This window comes from Arvicanthis niloticus, chromosome 20 (assembly GCF_011762505.2).
Source record: "Arvicanthis niloticus isolate mArvNil1 chromosome 20, mArvNil1.pat.X, whole genome shotgun sequence".
Classification (NCBI taxonomy): domain Eukaryota; kingdom Metazoa; phylum Chordata; class Mammalia; order Rodentia; family Muridae; genus Arvicanthis; species Arvicanthis niloticus.
Window position 1 is genome coordinate 28871791 of NC_047677.1, and position 21927 is coordinate 28893717.

General features: G+C 40.8%; 1 protein-coding gene across 1 annotated transcript in view; it reads left to right on the top strand.

Moving 5' to 3' along the window:
- Positions 1-209: 209 nt before the first annotated feature.
- Ctnna3 (catenin alpha 3) overlaps positions 210-21927 on the top strand; it is a 1449584-nt gene continuing 1427866 nt past the window's right edge. Inside the window, exon 1 of the mRNA XM_034524718.2 lies at positions 210-279. The gene's annotated coding sequence lies outside the window, so the exon portion shown is untranslated. The remainder of the gene's footprint in view (positions 280-21927) is intronic.

Below are 21927 nucleotides of genomic sequence, written 5' to 3' on the forward strand. Positions count from 1 at the left end.
TTATTTCGAGCTTCCTAAGAAGTGTGCAGGTCTCCAGGGAATGTATGTGTCTGGCCTTTTTCAACAAAGTATTTTCAGTAACAAGTTGTCAGTGAGGTCAGTGTGGAGCCCAGGATTAGATACCACCCACCCCTGGCTTGTAACCTCCCCCTTTTTTTTCTTGTCCTGGGTGAGTGGTGCTCAGTGGTGACTGCCCCACCGGCTCTGTCTCTTTCCTCCCATCCTTTGAGCTCTGTTTGGAAAATTCCCTCCAAAAGCTGAACTCGAAGCATCAGAAAGGTGAGTCACTTTATAAAAGTGAAGGGCTGGGCTTCAGCGCACTCTTGGGTTTCTGTGCCTTCTTCACACGTCATGGGTTTATAACGTGGGGTTTCCTCTGAATGAAAGGAGATCACATTATTATAGGAAAACGGGGATGTTTCCACTAGCTGTGATGAGAAATGTAGGCTTTCCTGCTAATTTCAAAGTTAAAAATAACTTTCAGACTCCGCCAGAGCAAGCTAGTAGCCAAGGTCTAGCTTAACATTCAGAGAGTTTCTGGCTATAAAAAGCCGACTGGGTGCTGTGCAGGGAAAGATAAGATACGGCCTGGATACTTGGGCTTTAGCCTGGGACAGGGGAAAAGGAAGCCAAGACGGAAAGCATTTGAACTGGCTTTGCTTTCAACTGAAAGTTTATTCACAGGAAACGAAAGGTGTTTTGAATGAGATAGTGGCAAAGAGCGTTGCTTTCTGCATTTAAAATTGGTCGTATATTGCTTATATAATTGGCAACAGTATTGGGAGGCCGAGGGATGATCTCGGAGCTGTTCCACATTTCTGACCATGTGAAAATCACAGCGTAGAGTGAGGTTTTTTTTTTTTTTTTTTTTTTTTTTTTTTTTTTTTTTTTTTTTTTTTTTTTTTTAACTTGGGATAGAATGTCTATATTGCTGGTTGAATGGGTCTGACTAACTGCAAGCAGCTGCTGTCACCTAAATCAAGGATAGGGCTGGAAGTAATGAATTCAAAAGGAAAGAGGGACTCCAGCATAGACGGCAGGAGCTTCACTGGCTGTAGAGGTTTTGAATTGCAGATCGATGCCTCCAGGAAAGACTAGCAATGCATCTGATGATACAGGAAGCCAGTGACTAGTTTCAGACACATAAATGGGGAAAGAAGGGATGCAAATGAGCCCTGTTTCTGGGTTTGTGGCTACCTCATTCGGCTAGAATGGAAGATCAATGTAGAGAGAATACTTAGGATTTGAAGTTGTGGATTACCAACAGCCAGACGTCAATGGAATGTTTGTTGTAAGAATTACCTCAACAGCGATATAAGAGGGAACCTAAAAATACAGACAGTACAGAGTAACTTATTTACATCTGCTACATCCCATAATAGTTTGAAGCTTCTTATCTGAGTAAAAGGAATGGGATCTTTTAGAGTAACACTTATTTTTGTCCAAAAGTAATCAGTGACCCTTGTGTGGTTTTGAAGGAACAGAGGAAAAGTTATAGTTTGTTGTCTCGCTTATTTGCGTTTCTTTCTAGTCTTCTTCTCCTTGACTTTAGAATAATTGCTATAATATTGAATGTAACATTTGTAGCCTGGCAGGTTTTTTTTTTTTTTTTTTTTTTTTTTTTTTTTTTTTTTTTTTTTTTTGCTTAACCCTAAGCTTACATGTTTACATATACTATTTGCCATTTTATACAGCTACTATTGCATTGTGTAGCAACTTCTCAGTGAATATAATTTTGTTAATCATTGCTGAACATCCAGGTGCTATGAAAAATGATCTTGCATATTTTTATGTGTATATTTATGATCATTACTCTAATCCCCATTCCTAAGTGTGGGTTGTTGGAATGCAGAACATTACATTTGAAGGTGAAGCTTGTGATTGTTTAAGATGTGTTTTTTACAGTTTTCCTTTTAAAGTACTATAAAATTTGTCAGCCACACAAAATATTAAGTGTTTATGATGTGTAAACATATCAGGCAGATGGGGAACAGCATGCCAACTATGTGCAAGGACACAATTGCTTAGACTTACAAAACTTCAATTTACAAACATCAACAGAGCTACACATGGAATGGAAAGAGCCTCAGTTCTTCCTGGAACCAATATTATTGCCGTCTATCATCTGCATCACGTTGACTCTGGAGCAGCAGCATTTGCAAACTACACCTGCTGGAAAACCGTGTATACACAGTACTGATTTACAGAAAACCGATGAGCCAGCCGTGACAAACAAATAGGAAAACCAGGCAGAGTCAGTAAACACCTCAGTTAAAGACCAACCGGGAGAAGTCACAATTATTTGGACTAAATCTATAGGCTGCAGAATTGAAGGGAAAAAGGATGAAGGCGTGACGTAAGGCATCAGTCAGTTGGGTGGGAGTCAGGGAAGAAGAGCGTCAGGTTTTTTAAATTGTTGAATTAAGGATGCACGGTTACAGATTGAAGGGAAAAGCTAAGGCAGGTTGATAAAAGTGTCAGAGATGGTGGCTTGTGCAGAGAAATCAGTTTGGAGTGGGCAGAGATACCAGTATTATTTGATAGGAGATGATGTGTAGGGTTATGAGTTTTTTTTTTTTTTTTTTTTTTTTTTTTTTTTTGTTTGGTTTTTCAAGACAGGCTTTCTCTGTGTAGTCCTGGCTGTCCTGGAACTCACTCTGTAGACCAGGCTGGCCTCAAACTCAGAAATCCGCCTGCCTCTGCCTCCCAAGTGCTGGGATTATAGGCGTGCGCCACCACTGCCCGGCTGGATTATGAATTCTTAAAGAACATATTTTGCCTCTATTTAAAAAAAAAGCTTTCAATCATGGTGTCTTATTTTGGGGTGATTTTTTTTTTTGGGGGGGTTGGGGGAAGGCTCCTTAACCATGGGCAGGCAGTGATTGTCTAGTGTGTATGAACTTTGGTTTGCATATTTCCATTTTTTAATTTGGAATAGAAAGGACTCATCTTTAAGGATTTGGTAGCCCAGACTTGTCTGAAGTGATACTATGAATCTTAGAGTAAAGACTTAAAAATAGTGTTTATTTGTGGGTCATTGGCTCATGGAAATGCTAGTCCAGCGAGTCAAAACCATGGTTTTCTGATTCTCGTTTGGATACTGGATTGTAAGTGATATTGTGCTGTGGAGTGGTTAATCTAATGGAAAATGATAGCTAATTGAGGCTGCAGGTATTTTGAAAGTAAGGACTACTGGGCACTGCTCCTCATTTTCCTGGACTTCATTATGCCTTGTAACTGTGTTGTTGCTGCCTGCAACTCAGTCAGTAATCTATAACCAATTTAATAGCTAACTCTAGGGACTGGGAAGTGACTTAAAATTCCCGTGTGTTTTATTGTTGCCTTGGCACCTCTTCTTCCTCGCCTTTCATTTCTTGTATTAAAAAAAAAAAAAAAAAGAAAAGAAAAAGAAAAAGAAAAAAGTTTCCAGAGAAGCTCTGTCTCAAAAGAGTAAAAAAAGAAATTTAATTTTTTTTTTGTGTGTGTGTGTGTGTAGGTGCTGGGGATTTCCCCCTTTCTTGTGCGCGCGTGTGCGTGTGCGTGTTTGTGCCGTGTGCGCGCGCATGCGCATGCCTGTACAGAAGGCAGAGAATAACGACTGGAGTTAGCTCTCTCCTTTATGGATCTTGGGACTGTACCTTAGGTGGTTTGTCTTGGAGGCAGTTGCCTTTACCCATTGAGCTGTCTTCTGTCCTGACTTTAATTTTCTTAACCATTATGCCTGTGTACTTCAGGTCTCCCCTGTCAGTGAGAAAACTGATTTGATACGGACAGATCAATGTCCAATGTTAAGAAAGACCCCCCCCCCCCCCATTCGAGCGTGAGGGTTTCAGCCCTCCTGTGTTTAATGCTGTTCAGAATATGAGCTGAAGGTCTCAATTTGTTACTGGTCCCAGCAAGGACATAAACAGCTTGTGCCAAAGTGTAAATCAGTGGTGGGAAGCATTCTGTAGCAGGACTCTGCAGGCGAATGAAGCAGTTATTGATTTACAGTGTCATGGGAACTCCGTGTAGAACTCACTCAGAACGTGCTTAAGTTAAACCATGAATTTTTCTCCATTACAAATATATGTAAAAGCAGAGAACTGGGAAGAAGGCATACAGTTATTATATAAGGATGAATGTCAGGGTCCCTAATATACCTCATTGAGAAGGCTGCAGGATGACTGAGAGGCTGCGTCACTGAAGGGGTAGACGCCCTACCCCGGCACTGACTCTGGAATTTATTTTATTTTATTTTATTTTATTTTATTTTATTTTATTTTATTTTTTAAGACAGGGTTTCTCTGTGTAGTCCTGGCTGTCCTGGAACTCACTCTGTAGACCAGGCTGGCCTCGAACTCAGAAATCCACCTGTCTCTGCCTCCCAAGTGCTGGGATTAAAGGCGTGCGCCACCACGCCCAGCTGGAATTTATTTTAAATGCTGTAGATTGTTGCTACTGAGACAAAGAGACTGCCCCCAAGGTACTTCTCTTCTTCTCTTCTCTTCTCTTCTCTTCTCTTCTCTTCTCTTCTCTTCTCTTCTCTTCTCTTCTCTTCTCTTCTCTTCTCTTCTCTCTTCTCTCTCTCTCTCTCTCTCTCTCTCTCTCTCTCTCTCTCTCTCTCTCTCTCTGTATGTGTATATGTAGAACGATTAAGGAATAAAATCTATTCTGAGACTTTCCCCAGCTAGGTAAGCCTTAACCTAGAGTTGGATTTTATAAATTGTTTCCACTGAAATTTATAGAATTAACTTTTTAAAAAAAAAGACTTGTCATGATTTCATGTGTATGAATGTTTGCTGTATGTATGTGGGTACACTCTGTGTGTGCAGTGACTTTGGAGGTCAGAAGAGGGTGTCAGATCCTCTGGAGCTGGAGTTATTATAGTCAGTTGTAAAGCCACCATGTCAATGCCGGGAACCAAACTCAGGGCCTCTGCAAGAGCAGCCAGTGCTCTTACCTGCTGAGCCATCTCTCCAACACTAGATGGGCTTGCTTTTCTACTGGACTTTGCTGTTTCTGTTTTTCTAGTATGTGGTAACAAAGGAATCACAGTTTTAAGAACCAAGTAGTCTGTGATAGACACTGCTGATTGGTTGCATATGGAACACCCCTGTGAGTGTTCTCTCTCTCTCTCTCTCTCTCTCTCTCTCTCTCTCTCTCTCTCTCTCTCTCTCTCAACTTATAAGACCACAATTTAGGTCAAGAAAAAAAGGACATAATGCTGTGTGCACTGCTGTGTGTCTGGTGTGCCCCTTCCTGTTCAGACAGATACGTGTGGTAACTTACATGGACTCCTGTCTTGCAAACAGCATCATATTTTACATGAAGGATACACTAGAATTAATGAATATGTTCCAAGTTTCCAGTATTTCTTGTTTGCTTCATCATGCTGTGATTCTTAATGCCCATCGTTGTTCTTAGCTCTTGATATACTTTTGTGAGTATATTTTGGGGGTAAATTCATGGAAGTGGAGTCACTTTATTAAAAGGAAATCTCATTTTTAACATTTATAATAATCAAAGATACAGTGCATGTACCTTTAGTGCCAGGACAGAGGAGGCAGAGGCAGGCAGATCTCTGTATTAGAGGCTAGCCTGATCTACAAAGTGAGTTCTTGGACAGCCAGGGCTGCACAGTGGGACTTGTCTCAAAAAGAGCTCATGTCTAATCAGAGTCAGGAGGCTAGCCTGTGCTAAATAATGTATTACAAGACAGCCTAGGATACAGAATAAGACTCTGTCTCCCAAGGGGGGTGGAATCAGGGGTAGAGGTTGACTCTGTTGATAAGGTACTTACTCCAAGCATGCAGAACAGAGTTTGATCCTTAGAACCCACATAAAAACCTAGCTTGGTGGTGTGACTTGTAATCTCAGAGCTGGGAGGAAGATAGGGGTAAATCCTTGGCAGTCACAGTACAGGTAGCCATGCCCACTCAGTGAGCCCCAGTACAGTACACTCAGTACAGGTAGCCATGCCCACTCAGTGAGCCCCAGTCCTCAGTCAAAGATCCTGTCTCAACAAACAAGGTGAATGGCTCTGAAGAGAGACCTACCTCTGGTCCTCACACACTCACACCCACACAGGAACCTCTCTCTCTCTCTCTCTCTCTCTCTCTCTCTCTCTCTCTCTCTCTCTCTCTCTCCTGTTTATATGTCTGTGCACAGAATATTCTGAGAGACAATGCCACAGCCCTCACCAGCACCGATATATAAAAATGTGTATTTAGGCAGGATGTGGTAACACATGCCTGTAATCTCAGGTGGGAGGCAGAAGCAGGTGGGTCAGGACTCAAGGTTAGCCTATGCACAGTCAGTTTGAAGCTAGCCTGGGCTACCCATCTCCATTTTACCTCCCACCCCTTCCAGAAGTTTACTTTTGTCTGGGTGATAGGTGAAGGTGATAGTTTTTGTTTTGATTTGCAGTTTACTAATTACAGGCAATGTTGAGCAGTTTAATTTTTCCTCCCAGGATTAAAAAAAAATGTATGTGTATGTATTAAAAATATTATTTTATTTCACTGGTGTGCATGCATGCGTGTGTGTGTGTGGGGGGGGCATGGCATGAGAAGGCCACTGTGCATGTATAGTGATTAAGAGGACAAGTTTGCAGAACCAGGGACTGAGCTCAGATTTTCAGGCTCGTGTGTCACGTGTCTTTACACACTGAGCCGTCTGGCTGGCCTCTAAACTACATTTTAATGGAAACATTTCCCCACTACTGTGAAATAAAAAAGGATTAGCGTTTTAAAACCTGAAGCTGGCATGACATTAGGAATTGATCGTTTCCTGCTGCGCAGGTTTTGGATGCACACTACTACATTTTCAGTGCTCTTTTGGGACATGTTAGATGTGCTCTCCTCTGATGAAAGTCCGGGTGGCAACTCCGGAGACTTGCTTACTATCAACTAGTCAGCCAGCTTCAGTTCTCCTGACAGTTTCTCATCGACACTCTTGAGAACTCGAGTTGCAGGCACTTCATTCCGACCCAAGCATCTCCCTGTACATTTCCTCCATATGGTCATCCTTTGTACTTCTTTTTTATTGGATGTTTTATTTTTTTACATTTTCTTTTTTATTTACATTTTATCTTTTGTACTTTCGATTGTGATAACATGACACAGTCTATGGATTCTGACCATATTTTTCACTGACAGATAAATGCTGAACAGTATCTGTACATTTTGATTTAATTACTTTTTTTTTTTTTTTTTTTTTTTTTTTTTTTTTTTTTTGGAGACACTCTGTAGCCATGACTAGGTTGGAATTCTCTATCTAGACCAAGCTGGCCTTGAATTTATAGAGAGCTGCCTGCCTCTGCCTCCTGAATGCCAGAGTTACTGGCAAATGCTACTACATTTAGGATTGATAAATCTATGATAACTTCGGTTTGTATAAAGGAGGCTCATACTTTTTGTTACAGTCTGTTGGAGGGTCACTGAAAACTGAGCCACAATTCCTGCTGTAAATAATAATTGTGATCTTTAGAGGCAGTACCAGCTAACTGTCCAGGCTGATCTTCTGGCTGAAAAACTTCTATAAATATTTATTGGCTGGTTGTATTTCTTTTTATATAAATTATTTCCCAAGTTCCTTTATTGAGTCCTAAAATGAATTCTACTATAACAAACAAAATTAGATTATTTTTGTGCTTTTCCCCCTTAAAATTAGTTGTTCACTTTTGACTTTTTAAACATTTTTTTAAATTGGATATTTTATTTATTTACATTTCAGGTGTCATTCCCTGTCCCCACTTCCCCCCACCCCAGAAACCCATTATCCCATCCTCCCTCCTCCTTTTTGCTTTTATACCATTTTAATTACATGCAAGTATTAAGGTCAGTTCTAAGTTGAGGGACTAGCAGTACAATAGATGCAAATAGTCAAGAAACAAGCAAGACAATAAACACCCAATAATCAAAGAACAAGCAAGGCAATAAACAAAGTTCCGTGATCACTCCCATGATCACTATTTCTAAGGGCTTATCACAATGACCAAAATATCTGAGCCTACTTCCCTGTCCTAGTCCAAAGTCATTTTTATGTCTGAAGCCTACTTCTTTGTTCTAGCCTAATGTTAGATTCCTGCCTGAAGCCCACTTTCTTGTCCTTGGCCAATGTCAGATTCTTGCCAAGCAGCCCCCAAAGCTCTTCACCTCTCCCTCCCTTTTTTATTTCATAAACAAGACTGAGCCTGTCTTAGGTTGTTCTGACAAGAACATCATGACCCATCATGGAATATGCATTATCAAAAGCAATGCACTTATGTCTTAGGTTGGTAAGGCTCTGTACAGAATCTTAACTGTTCTTGGCTTGCCAGCCTGTTAAATTAATAAGTCTATCTGGGGGTTGACTTTTATTTTTAAAAATTACATATATAAAGTCAAATGTTATTGTAGTCAAGAATTGAAACTTCTTTTAAAAATTTTAAAACAAAAATTTATTTTATGAGATTTATTTATTTTCATTCTGTGCGTGTTTTGGCTACCTGTATATATGTTCATTATGTGGGTGCTTGATATCAATACACCTCAGAAGAGGGCATTGGTCCCCTAGAACTGGAGTGACAGATGTCTGTGGGTCACTATCTGGGGCTGGGAATCAAACTCTGGCCCTCTTCAAGAGCAGCAGATGCTCTTAACCACTGACCCATCCATCTCTCTAGACCCATCCATCTCTCTAGACCCTTTAAGCTTCTTTTATGGCTTCTGGGTCTTAGGTTTTGCTTAGAAAGGTCTACTTCAACAACAAGTCTGCTTTCAGGATGTGGAAATCTTTCTGGAATTGAATTTAAGTAAAGGAATGAAGTCGGGAATCAGCCCCCCTGCCTGTTAAATATTTCTTCACTTTGTATATCATGTTTCATCTTAAAAAAAAAAAAAAACACTCTTTTCCTTACTAATTCAAAATGCTCTTTTATATCATGAGCTAAATTTATAATGGCGCCCATATGTCAAGTTTTTCCCTTCGTTCTGTTAATATAGATAATCTGCTTACCATCCATTCAACTGCTACTATCTTGGAGCTTGTATCTCACTATGTAGCTCTTCTCAGTTCTCCTGCTTCTGTCTCCTGAGAGCTAGTGTGCTACAGAAGTTTTCAATCATGTGTCTTGGCCCAATCATAACTTTTAAAACAACTTCATTTTATACTATGATTTAAAAAAAAAAAGATTTTAAAATTTTGTGTGTGTGTGTGTGTGTGTGTGTGTGTGTGTATCTGTTGAAACCAGAAGGTGTCAGGCCCTGTTGAGCTGGAGTTACAGGTGGTTGTGAGCTGCACAGTGTGGATGTTGGGGAAACCTCTAGAAGATAGCAAGATTTCTTAACTGCCGCTGAGCTGTCTCTTCAGCCTCTCACACTGTTTGCTTTTTCAGGTTTATTTTTATCTACTCACGTGTAGGTGTATACACTTGCCATATGTGGAGGTGCCTGGCGGAGGCCAGAAGAGAGTGTCAAATCTTTTGGAACTGGAATTACAAAGAACAAAATGAATTAATCTAATAAAAGAAACCTTTTTAATGGTCAGACAGTGGTGGTGCACATCTTTAATCCCAGCACTTGTGTGTGTGTGTGTGTTTTAATTTTTTTTTTTAATTTTTGAGACATTCTTTCTCTATGTAGTTATGCTGAACTTTCTGCATAGAGCAGGTTGCCCTCAGACTCAGAGATCTGCTTGTCTCTGCCTCATAAGGCCTGGGGCTGAACTATTTTTTTTTTTTCTTTAGGTGGGGTCTCTAGCCCAGGCTGGCCTCACACTGTCTATGTAGCCAGAGATGAACATCTGATCCTCTTGGCTCCACCTCCTGAGTGTTGGGATTACAGCTTGTGCCCCAATATTTATGAGGAGGTGGGGATTTCGGGCAGGGCTTCGGGCATGCTAGGCCAGCACTTTCCCACTGAGCCACTTCCCAGCCCAGCTGAACTCTCAAGTTCTTCGATGGTCTTGACATTCCATGGCAAGGAGAGTTAGCATCTTTGAATGTTTAACCTCTTTACACTTCTTTCTTTTCTTTGTTTCCATAGTTTTTAAAAAATGTCTTTCATCGAATCTTAAAGTTGTCTTCATATCATATCTATAATTGTTGATACCATCATCTCCTTCCTTCTGCCGGGTTTTAAGTTCTGTGTAAGGAGGAGATCTGCTGATTTTACTTCACAACTGTGTCTTGAAGAGATGTTCTGGTGGCTGAGGCATAGCATTTGATGGGTTGTTGGGACCAGGTCACCATGCTGGCTCTTCTATATTTGCTTCCTACCCTTTCCTAACCTCATGCTTTAAATTTTTATTTTAATAGATATTTATTATTATTACTATCATCATCACCATCATCATCACCATCACCATCATCACTGGAGTCAGGGTATCCTTATGCGGCTGGCCTGGAATTTGCTGTGTAGAGCAGGCTGGCCTTGAACTCATATAGATCTGCTGCTTCTGCCTCCCAAGTGCTGCTATAATTATATATTATATATATAATTATAATATATATAAATATATATTATAGCCGTTACTCCTAGCTAAAATAAACATTTTTTAAAAAGGTTTTTATTTATTTATTATATGTAAGTACACAGTAGCTGTCTTCAGACATCTCATTACAGATGGTCGTGAACCACCATGTGGTTGCTGGGATTTGAACTCAGGATCTCCGGAAGAGCAATCGGTGCTCTTAACCGCTGAGCCATCTCACCAGCCCTAAATTAAGCATTAAAGAACAACATAAAAAATTATTAACAATGTATGTGTGTCTCTGCCTGTCTGTATGTGTACTGCATGTGCACATGTACCTGCAGAGGCCAGAAGAGAGTGTTGGGTTCTTTGGTACTGGGTGACAGACAGTTGTGAGCCACCTGATGTGGATATCGGAAACTGAGCCTGAGTCTTCTGCAAGAGAGGTAAGCACTCTCACATGTGGCGCCATTTCTGCAACATTAACTTTTTTGTTTAAGTTGAAAAAGTTACGTCCCATTTATATTTCCCGTAACAAAGTACCTAAACCAGACTAACTGGTGTAAGCAAGAGTTACACTGGTGCCTCCAAAAATCCCCCAGGAGAGGGGAAAAGAGAGGGAGAGGGAGGGAGAAGAGGATGGATGGGGGAGGGGGAGGGAAAAGAGGGGACATGGGGGAGGGAGAGAGAAAGAAACAGTACAGGGCAACAGACCAGAAATAGCATTCAGCCACACCGGAGGCACAGTCACAGGCAGGCAGAGGTTCCGGCTTCCACTGTTTGTGGCCTCTGAGTTGGCCCTATGACTTACAGATCCACTCACTCGGTGAGATTCGGCTCCCATTTCACCGAGTCTGTATTTTTTTCAGCTGCATACCTTTTGTAGTAGATAATGCAGAGTCACTGTGACTTCACACCCACTGCCCTTTTCTTCTCTCCTATCCTGACTTCTTGCCCTCCGTTCCTTGAACGCCTGCTGATAAGAGGAACTGAGAAGTTCTGGTATATATTTTTTAAAAATGTTAATATACAACAATACAGCCTCATATGAATTCACTTAAAATTCTTACTACATTCATTTATTTTGCCTGGGTGTGAGTGTGTGTGCATATGTGTGTTTGTGAGTGTGTGTATGTGCATGCTATAGTCCATGTGAGGAAGTCAGAGGACAACTTTGGGAGTCACTGTGTTCTTCCTACCACAGGGGTCTCAGAGTCTGGACTGGGGTGGTCAGGTTCGGTGGCGAGCACCTTTAATTATTACTATATCTTGGGGCTATAATAAGATTTCGATACTTTTCTATGGATTGCTATAATAGTTCCCAGTTTTAATTGTCAGATACTTCTGAGTCTTTCTCTGTCTGTCTCTTTCTGTCTGTCTGTCTGTCTGTCTTCCTCTCTCATTCTTAATCCCTTAGCGCTTCCATTTTCCTTATTACCCAGACAGACCAACAGGAACTGATAAGACATGCCCATTTTTATTAATCTGTAACACAGTCATTCTCAACCCATGATGCTTTGCTCCCGTGCAGTATCTGACAGTATCTGGGGACATTTTGATTTCTGTAACTGGGGGATAGGTAGTATTATTGGTGTCTAGTGATTAGAGGCCAGAGATGCTTTCAAAATTCCTACCATACCATGAACGGCAAAGAATTTTTTAGTCTAAATTATCAGTAGAGAAACCTTGCTTATTACACCCGAAATAAACAATTATTCAAGCAAGTAAGCACAATGTCTTTTAAAATACTTGATTTATTTTATAGTTATATTTATCTTAATTATTTTATGCATATGAGTGTTTTGTCTGAATGCATGTAAGTATACCACATACATGCCTGGTGCCCTCAGAGGCCAGAGGAGAGTGCTGGATCCCTGGGAATTAGTCAGTGGATGGTTGTAAGCTGCCACGTGGGTGCTGGGAATCAAACCCAGGTCCTTTGCAGGAGCAGCCAGGGCTCTTAACCACTGACTCAGCTTTCCAGCCCCACATAGCACTTATTTTTACTGCCTTTCTTGAGTCTTAATTTCCTCTCAGACCAGCATGATGTTTTCCATTTAAAGAGCATGCACTTTGTTGACAAGATAAAAACAAAGTAACAGACCGCCATTTTTCAAGGACCCTGTCACTCACTGGCTAACACTGAACTCCATCTGCGTTGGAAGAGGGCTTCTAGTTTTCTTATTCTTTGTCCTCAAAAGCAACTCGAGTTTCTGTGCCTAGCATTTCCACAAGTCTTCTCTCACTTTGAGTTTAGCCCCCTCTTCTGTAGCCAACACCAGAGGAGCTGCTCGGTCTCTTCCTTTCCATGTCTTCTAAAGCTTCAGTTCTTCAGAAAGCTCCTTGCACACCACCACGTGGAGTTATTTGTATGTGCTCTTCCCCACTTCTTCTTCATTTGTGATTGTAATGGTTTCATTTCTTATCTTAATGATTTTTAAAAGATTTATGATATATACAGCATTCTGCCTGCATGTATGCCGATACACCAGAAGGGGGCACTAAATCTCATCATTCATGGTTGTGAGCCACCATGCGATTGGTGGGGATTGAACTCGGGACCTCTGGAAGAGCAGTCAAGTCCCTAACCTCTGAGCCATCTCTCTAGCCCATGGTTTTGGCCTACTTTTTGTTTAAAGTCTTGGTTCTCAGCTAGGCTTCTATCTTCTGTGAATTGCTCAGCAACCCAAGACGCTTGTCTTCGCTCCTCCATGTTTCTCTTCTTGGCTGTAACGGGCTCCAAGATGTTCCATTTACTTTTGCTCAAGGTTAGCCGCTGCTACTTCTGTAGTGTATTCCTCTTGTTGATAAGGCTTACGTTCATGGTGGCAGTTTTATTCTTTGCCTCTTTTGTTCTTGGAATGAAAAACTTCCAGGGAGAGAGGTAGAAAAAAACCACGAAGGCTGATGTCTAGAGTTCGGGCTTTAATTACTTAATTATTCTCTTGGCTATGTCGAAGTCTTGGATATTTAAATATTTTTTGATATATTTTAGAAATTATCTCTTTTTTATTTTTGAGAGAGGTTCTTGCTACGTTACCCAGACCTTGTACTCACCTTGTATCCCAGGCAGGCCTTGAACTAGCAACCCTCCTGCCTTAGCCTCCTGAGTTATATACTGGTGTTATAGACCAAAGAAAAAGTTCTTCTTTTTCTTAACATTATTCTTTTTTTCCAGGATACGTGTACATGTGCAAGTGGAGGACAGGAGACAATTTATGGGAGTTGGCTCTCTTCTCTCTGAACTTCAAGTCTCTGTGAGGCTAGGCACTTCCTTTCCCATTGAGGCCAGACAAGGTGACCCAGCTAGAACACATCCCACCTAAAGGCAACAGCTTTTGCGATAGTCCCCGCTCCAGTTGTTCAGGCCCCACACGAAGACCAAGCTGCGCATGTGCGGGGACGCCTAGGTTCAGACCGTGTATAGTTCAGACTCTGAGAGCCCCAAGGGTCCAGGTTGGTTGACTCTGTTGGTCTTCGTGTGGGGTTCCTATCTCAAGCAAAGGACAAGCATCTTATCATGTTTCTGGGCTATGAAGGCATATATCCATTGAGACTTTCCCCCTAAGCTCATTATTTGGTTCTCTTTTTGGAGGTAAGTTTAATCCTAGAAAACTTAGATCATTTAAATAATATATGAATCCTAGCAGTCCAGAGTTCATGTTCTAAAAGAAATGCATAAACTCAAATCTTTAGAGAATCTTTCTGGCTACATTGTTTTTTTGTGCCTGTTTCTACTAATCAGGTCTGCGTCTCCCAGGGTATACTATATCAGCCACATAGCGAGTTCAAGCAAGGCAAGCTTGAACTTCTGTAAATTACAGTGTTCTGACTAAAGGTTCTTTTCTTAGAGATGTCGTGTTCAGAGGTGGCCTAAAAACACACTCCACTGGCTGTCTAAAAAGCAGTTCCTATGGATTCAGGAATGTGGGCTGCCCTTTTGACTCCCGACACCATCCCCAAGTCTCTGATAGGTGTGAGAATATACACGTGTCTTGTGAGGGCGTGTCTTGTGAGGGTGTGTCTTGTGAGGGCGTGTCTTGTGAGGGCGTGTCTTGTGAGGGCGTGTCTTGTGAGGGCGTGGCTTCTGTGGCTGCTGCATATTCACACACAACAGAGCTTTGTTTCCATGGCACCCCAACTTGTACCATTCATGAAATCAGTAAGAAGGTGGGTGCGATTAACAGAGTTAATTAGAATCTCAAGAAGATAAATGTTTTATTTTTAGTAAGAGTATGTCCCGCATATTACACAGGACATAACCTAGGGCGGCAGCTTACTTACTGTTTACGTGAAATCAAAGTTAAAGTGGGCATTTTGTGTTCTATCTATGAACCACGTGGCAAGGGAACACGTATTTGGAAATCATTAGATATCCATCTTCTCGTGTCTCAGAGGGTATAACAGGGTCCTTTCCTGGTTTCACAAAGGTTGTCCCTTCTAATCTCTTCCACAGTAGGGCTGGTCACCACTGGGAAGGCCACAGGAAATATGCAGAGGGCATGGCAGTGGTCAGCGAAGGGAGCGAAGAGCAAGACTTCTTCCTTTGCCAACGAACTTGATGTTAGAAAGTTTATTTTCTTATTGTCTATTCACTTAATTGTGTTTGTTTGTGTGTTGTATACATGTGTGTGTGGGGCATGCTCTTGCTGGGGTGGGTGTGTGGGGGTGCATGCGGAAGTCAATATTGACACCAGAATGTCATCTTCGATTGCTTTTGTACCTTGTCTTTTGAGGCAGGATCTGTTACTGAGCGTGAAGTCACTGTGTTGTCTAGGCTGCCTGGCCAGCAAGCCCTGGCAGTTCTCTTGAATCTGCCACTCATAGAGCTGAGGGCTGCAGGAACATATACCACACGTGACATTATGTGGGTCCCAGGGGTACAAGCTCAGGTCTTTATGCTTTAGTGGTAAAGTGCTTTACCCACCGAGCCTGCTCCCTGGTCCTAGAAGCTTCTAAAGAGTTGTTGTTGTTGTTATTATTAGCATGTATGTGCTGTGTGCATGTGTATGTGCCTTGATATTTACATGGAGGTCAGAGGACAGTTCTGTGGAGTCAGCTTTCTGCTTTCACTTTTCTGTGGACTTGGGATTGAACCCAGGTTGTGCAGCAAGCACCCATACTAGCGAGCCATCTCCCTGGCCAAAGAAAGTTTATTTTACATTATTTTTTTTTAAATAAATTCTTAAAAATAAAACTGTCTTGTCTTGGTTAGGGTTTCCACTGCTGTGAAGAGACACCATGGCCAAGGCAACTCTTACAATGGCAAACATGTAACTGGGGCTGGCTTACAGGTTCAGAGATTCAGTCCATTATCATCATGGTAGGAAGCCGTGACAGCCTGCAGGCAGACTTGGTGCTGGAGGAGCCAAAAGTTCTAGGTGGGCAGTCAAAGATAGTTTACATATCTAGGTTGGGTATTGGGTTACACTTCTGATTGAGCATTACCAAACTTATAAAGCCTTCGATTAACATTAAAAAAAATTGTATAAAAGCAAAAAGGAAAAGGGGGCATGGGATAGGGGTTTTCTAGGGAGGGGAAATGGGGAAATGGGATGGCATCTGAAATGTAAAAAAAATACAAAATAAAAAAAAAGAAGCTGAAATGAGAAAAAAAAAGAAGCTGAAATGAAAAAAAAAATAAATTGGCTAAGTTTTAGAAAAAAATTATGTCATAATCAGAAAAAAATAATTAAAATGAAAAAAATTTTGATGATTGATAAAATTATTATCAGACAGAAGCAGATCAACTGTAACAGTCATAAAAACTTGGTAACAGTATAATGAAAAAGAAAACCAACAGAATGTGGGAAAAATATTCACTTTTTATGTAAAAGGGCACTCAGAAAATAAACTTTATTCAATTTTACAAGGAAAAAACCCAAAGTTCTAGGTGGGCTCTTAATGCCCACCTACATACATAATGACACACTTCTCCAGTAAGGCCACGCCTCCCAATAGTTCCCCTCCCTATGGCCAAGCTTTCAAACGCATACATCTATGGAGGCCAAACCTAATCAAACCACTACACATCTACTTATTTAGTTATTTATTTACGTATTTTTATTTATGTGTTTGTATGTGTGTGTGAGTGTGTGTGTGTGTACACATGTGTGTATATGTCTATATGTGTGGAGGTTAAAGGACATCTTGCATTATGAGATCTCTGGAGATTCAGCTCAGGCTGTCAAGTTTCGCAGCGGCACCTTTACCTGCTGAGACATTCTGTCAGCCCAGAGAGTTGTTTTTCTTTTTCAAGCATCAAAATGGGTCTGCTTAAGATTTGCTAGTAAAGACTAGAGACATAGTTCAAGCATGACAACCCAAGTTCAAATCCCCAAGAATCCACTTAAAAAGCTGGGCACGGCGGTTCACGCCTGGACCCCCAGCCTTGGCAGAAGGGGAGAGGAAGACTCATACACTAAAAAATGCCTTCAGGAGGTCAGCTCTTGATATGTGTGTCACTGCTAGGAAAGTTTCTTTCTCACCCAGCCACCATGCTTGGTAGACTAGAAAGCGGAAACTCTGGGTGATGCGCCTTATATCTGAGGGAACAAACAGCTCTGTCTTGAAGTCATTGTGGCCACTGACAGTACCACAACAGCAAGAGCACAGCAGGAGAAAAGGTCACCCTGGGGTGCGGGGGTGTTTCCATCAGTAAATCTTGTGTTGGAGGAGAGCAGAGCAGAGCACAGCACATTTGAACAGAGCCTCTTGTGTTCTGAGCCGCTTTTGTGTTCTCTCTCTCCGAGGCTTGTAAACCGTCCCCCAGAGCTTTTGAAAGGTGGCAACTGGAGTGATTTTTATCTCGAAATACTTTAGATGTGATCTCACTTTTATCTCAAACAGTTGAAGTAGACCCTACTATTACCCAATGCAGTTTACAAATGTGACATTGTAACACATTATTTTATAGTTATTCAACTCTGTAAACGATTCTTTTTTTTTTTTCCTGTGATGAAATGATCTCAGGGACTATGTTTCTGTTTCTCTATAGTCTTACTCTTTGTAGTTTTGAATATATTCATGGTTCATGTCAGGGCTTTTTAAACTTTTTGTACTCATGACCTACTTTGTATGAGAAATTTGCATAGACATGCACATATATAGAACAGTTGTATAATCAAATATTTACTGATAATCAAAATGTAAAGAAATTTATTTTAAGACAATTCTTTGATATATATATATATATATATATATATATATATATATATATGTCTTATTGAAGATAAAGGAACTTACATACTAATGAGACAAATTACATGCTTAATGTTTACATAAAGAATTAAAGCTTGGCTGACAATACAGTACTACAGGTCAGAGTTTCAACATTTTTTTACAACTTGTCAGTATACGGTTAAGTCTGACAACACAACTTTATACAGATATATAGTATAGGATGGCAGAAGTATGGTTATGGCCAATTCAGAAATCATTAAAAATTCTGACCGAATCCCAAGAATCCCAAAATTCATTAGTGATTTTTTATGAAACTCAAATCAACAACTTAAGTAGCAAACTAAAAAAAAAAAAAAAAAAAAAAAAAAAAAAATCAAACATTCTAACAATTTAGATACATGTTGATACATGTTGAGGAATGGTTGAGAATATTCATTTTTTAAAATATCTGTAATTAAGTCTTTTTTTTTTGTTATTTGCTTATTTGAGACAGGGTCTCTCTACCTAGCCCTGAATGTCCCGAGACTCACTCTATGGTCCAGACTTGCCTGCAACTAAGAGATCCATCTATTTCTGCCTCTTGAGTTTTGGGATTAAAGGACTGCACCACCATGTCAGCTCTTGGTGCCACATTTTCCTTCCTTCTAAGAAAAGGCATGACTTTAATCAGGAGGCAAAGGCAGATTCACCTCTTTTGAGATCCAGGATAGGCTGGTCTACACATAGCAAATTCCAGGCTACCAGTCCTGCCTGACAGCATAAGGGGACGTGTGACAGTTCCTGCCCCTGGAGCATCGCCATGGCCCCATGACCCCCACATGTGCTGATGGCTGCTGTTGTCCTGAAGCTGATCTGCCGTCTTTACTACTTTACTTTCAATCTTTCTTCCTGGGGAATATACTTCCGCCATTACTCAGAGCTAATCATGCTATAGTAATTGAAACAGATGTGGTTCTTAGGAATGAGGAATGGAGGTGGTCACGAGGCTGTGGAGGACGAGGAACAGACCTTCTGCTTGGCTTTCAGGGCCATAGGAAAGGTTCTAGACACCATAACATAAGGGCCATAAAAGCCAACATGGTCCTTTGTAGAAATAGTTCATTGCCAGACTCAGCCTTGAATGTGGAATGATGAGGAGATACATGTACCCTCCAGTCCAATGACTATTGCATTATTTATCCAGGGTGAACCTGGGGACGTCAAGGATAGAGAGGGAACATGGTCTCAGGAAGAAAAGCGTGGCTAGAAAAAGTAGGCATTTGTATATAATTTGGAAATAAATACTATTGGAAGGCGAGCACATGAGGCCATGGAATTGCTAGGATAAGGAAATGAAGATTAGAGAATTAAAAGATGATGGAGAAGCATATAAAAAGTTAGTGCTCTGTTTTTCGAGCTGATGGAAGAATTGAAGATAACCATGCCTGGAAAGATATTAGAGAGAGCTGACTGCTTCACCGTTTTACGTACACAAATTCAAAACTTTGTAAGGAACCATCTTAATTTTAGTAGTTTGCCACTTTTCTATTCTTATGTGGAAGCAGTTACTAAAGACGGCTGTCTGTTTTATCAGGAAAAGGCAAGAGCTGTGCCCAGCTACCCGTGAAGAACAGGCCGTATAAACCTATAAGGAAATGTGCTTCTGCTTTGTGTTAATTTTCTGCTCTAAGGAAACGGGGACTGGAACTATTGATCTGGGATTCATGAAATTTCTGTAAACCTAAGAATTTTTGATGATTATTGACAATGACCAAAGGCTTGATGATGTCACTTTAGAAAACAAAAGACTGGGTTCAGGCTCTCTCTGATTATTAAGCTATTAATTAAGCCAAGAATAAGGAATAACCGAGAATCATCAGGGAGCAGAGAGAGTACCTGAACTAGCAGCTTGGATCTACTACTGACCCTGAGTCATCACTGAATCAGTGCCGTTCCCATTCCCCGCCTCTCTCAGGACCCTCCTCACCCTGAGGCAGGACCTCGGCACCAGGCCAGCCAGGACTACATAGAAAGAGACCATGTCTCAAAAAATATAAAGAACTCTTAATTAGTAAGGAAAAAAAATCAAATAGGGAAGAATCTAAAATTAGAATTAATATGTGAAAACTAGAACAACCAATCAATAAATGCAAAGATTATTAGTCCGTTTCCCCAGTTATTGGGTAAGGACAAATTAAAACAAAAATGGATCATGGTATTTAATATGCCGACTATCTACTAGATTAGTAAATATTAATGTCTGGCAATCATATGCATCTATGAGACCGGGAAGGGGCCAGTGAGATGGTTCAGTGACTTAAGGTGACCTAACTTTGATTTCCAAAGTCCTTAAGGTAGAAAAAGAGAAGTGACTCTTGCAAGTTATTCTCTGACCTTCACACATGTTCTCTCTCTCTCTCTCTCTCTCTCTCTCTCTCTCTCTCTCTCACACACACACACAATCAATCAATCAATCAATCAATCAATAAAAAAATAAATATAAAAAAATAAAAACAGAGTGGAAAGCAAAGGGAACTTTCCAGAGAATCCTGCACAACGCTGGAGACTGGCTGAGACATCTAAGGCCAGATCCACAACCCAAGCAGCAGAGGCAAGACTCTCCTCTCCAAGAGGCATCTGAAGCAGGGCCTGGAAAGCTGTGGGCAAAGGACCTTGTGTGTTTGTTAGGCAAGTGCTCTACCACTGAGCTGTATCTCCAGCCTGAGACACTGAGATTATCTCTCAGAACTGAGTTTCTTGGCTCGTATGCATGCATTTCTTAAGTATTATGTAAACTCAGGCATTTTAGAGAGTCAATGAAGACATTAAGTCTCTAAATAAAATAAGTAAAATAAACATGGCTACTTGGTGCATTCCGCCACCAGTTTTCTGTTATTATCTTTGGTACCAGTGTGGGAGAAAGGATTTCCTTCCCCTCTCTCTAATATAGCTCAGCAACCGAGAGGCTCTCTGCTCTGGAATGAAGCAGGGTTGGCACCTCTCCATAAGTCTCCTGTGGGAACAAGATACAGAAGTTTCTATTTTTTAACTTACTGCCATTCTGTTTGGAGTTCAGTACTCTGTCCCTTAACATCCCATACCCAGTCTTAAAAGATACATACTTACTAATTTGCATTAGAGTGTCTGACATTTTCTTTGTGAAACATTTGTTACCACTTTTGGAGCAGTTCTGAAGCTTGTCTATTTTAGGGCCGCATTTCTTTGTTTTCTTATTATAACCTACCACAAATGCTGTAGACCATGTTCCTGGGAGAAACAGATGCAAACTGCTAAATAAAAACATGTGACCTCAAGGACTGCCGGTTTTGAAATCAGACCAATACACTTGTTACTTTCTTCAGCCGCCCTCTAAGATGTGGTGTGAATAAATGGAGTCCTGCAAAGAGAGGCGTCTTTCCATTGAAGAGTGTCGATGGGTCAGAGGGCCTTCAGCACGGACATCAACATTCCTTTCTATTTGCGGTGTAATTTTACGAGTGATTCCTTTTCATATCGGCTTCTCAGGTCTCACTTCACAATCCAAGAGAAGCAGGTAAAAGGTGGCCATTGTGGAGAAACCCATGGACTGTGCACCTTGAACGTAAGCAGTTATTTTCATTAAAAAAAAAAAAAACCCACCCCTTTGTTTTAGCTTACATTAATTGTACAAAATAATGTGCTTCGTCGTGATACAATGCACACACATAAAATATACCCTGTTCATATCCATTCTTGTTAACCTCCCCCGTTTAGGACCTCAGGTAGCCCAGGCTGGCTTCAGACTCCATCTGTAGCTGAGGATGGCCTTGAACTCCTGAATCTCATGGCTCTACCTACCAAGTGCTGGGATCACAGGCTCGCACCACCACACCAGACTCTTCCTCTGTGACTTCTCTTGGAAAGCATGTGTAGTCTCACGGACTAGCAGGGAACATGGAAGGACAATTGTCACAGTTCATCTCTTAGGGTAACACTTCTTAGTTCCTGGACTCTGCACTTCTAAATGCCCATGGGACACAACTCACATATGTGCCACTCGCTGACATCATCTGAAGCATGCCGGGATCAGTGATACTTCTAGATTTGTTCACTGCTTGTGTGTTAACCTCCCATGTGCCTGTTGCAATAATTTAAGGAAGTTCTTTTGAAGGGTAAGTGTATAAAATATTGAAAAGTCAAATCTATGAAGGCATTTTTTTTTTTTTGCTGAAAGTACAAAGGAGTATCCTACATAAGTAATATATATTTGTCAGCCTTCTCTCCTAAGTATTACTATTTTTTTTTTTTAATTTTAAGTAGAACCAAAATTAAAAGGCCCGTGAGACCTAAGAT